Genomic DNA, 1754 nt, shown 5'->3' on the forward strand with positions numbered 1-1754 from the left:
GGCAGGTGCTGTGGGCCACGGCGGTTTGATCGTGAACAAGCTCGCGGGGTATCGGTATCAGTATCGGTGATCTCGAATTCCGAAAGGAGTATCAATAGATTCAAGCTCTGTTAAGTCACTGTCTGATGTGTCATATTCATCATCTACATTGTTGGGAGACTGTAGTGGTTGTAGAGAGGATTCATCTTCGAGTGATGAGGATATTGGCTGGAGCGCGTCTGACATTGGGTGTCTTGAGATTCAAAAGACACGCTGTCTTTTGTCAACGATTGTGACATGATGAGAAGGGGTAGTGAGTTGTAAAATAGCAGAGATGATAGCAGAATGGCTGAGGATTTGAAAAATATCGGTTTGGTGATGATCAGGCAGATATTTAGGGTAGATGTATGATTTCGAAGTCAATCGAATATTTTGTATGGGCGGTGTTGATTTTCCACACACGATGGAACCGTTTCTTCTCAGACTCTCTACGAGATATTAGGTTGCGAGCACGTGTGAAGTCTCTTATTGGTCCAGAAGTTAGCAGGACTTGGCAGAAGTCTAAAGGAGTTTAGTTGGTCGCGCTAATCCGAAAATATCGAGAAGAGAGGCTGAGCATGCTGAGATAACATTCTTGAATCGAAATTTCGAGAATCACATGATTGAATTAGTCCATATTGGGGATGGTGGGCCAAAGTTTACCGCCTGGTCGTTGGCCCCAGAGAGATGATTCCTGACACTTTTAACAGTTGGAACCCTCACAGTTGGAACCCTCGCTTTTCAATGAAATTGATTAATTAAAGGTAAATAGAGAAACATTTGGAATGGGCCGATACGCTACGTCAAGGCAACAGGGCTGTCTCTATTAGTGTGGATGCTATTTGAACAAGCAATGGAACTTACAAGCTCTGCGCAATTGCCTAAAAGCATCAATCCTGGAGCGGCTCGATTCTAAATGATCGTGTTTCTTGTGCAACCAAAGAGATTTGGCAGAAGCGAACTCTTTCCCACACTGGAAACAGTATCTCCCATCCAGTATCTCTTTGTCAAACCAGTGGTTAAGATCAGCTGTATTTCAGATATGCTATGGCAGGTTATTAACAGTCTCAAACTTGTGCTGACATTGTGCAGCAGAGCACTTGTGCAGGTGTAGCTGAAACTCATATTGATTATGTTGCTGATATGATTGTAAATGCTATTTTATATCCCTTAAACTGCACATACAACCACTGAATGCTTCATTTAAATAATGACTTGTTTATATAGTGCTGATGATGTTCTTTGCAATAATCAATCATGTGTATATCAATTCAATGATTTTGCACAGCTCACAGCTCTCTCTATGTGAGAGGGTTTCTGACATCTTGATTTGTGAGATTATGATGAATTTCAACTCTGTGATAATTGTTAGAGATTAAATTATAAAGAAATGAATATTATTTATTCATTCTGCAGGTAAAATGAATCTGTATTTGATGGAAGATGGAGTATGACATGCTTGCATCAATCTTTATAATATATAACTCTTTATATGAGAACATTGATCTAAGCAAAATGAGCTGAGTTCTATGCTTTCAGTATTCATCTACATCAAATTATCTCCTCTAAACAAATGAGCAGTGACTGTGAAAGACTGCATCATTTCATAGACTTGTGGACTGCTAGAAACAGTTTCAGAAACCAGATGAATGAAAGTGTATTGGGCAAACTTTGAAAAACAATGCTTGCCTTTCATATTTCTCAATTGATATATGATTAGTGATGTTTACGAAATT

This window comes from Histoplasma capsulatum, genomic scaffold, assembly GCF_000149585.1.
Source record: "Histoplasma capsulatum NAm1 scaffold_7 genomic scaffold, whole genome shotgun sequence".
Taxonomy (NCBI): domain Eukaryota; kingdom Fungi; phylum Ascomycota; class Eurotiomycetes; order Onygenales; family Ajellomycetaceae; genus Histoplasma; species Histoplasma mississippiense.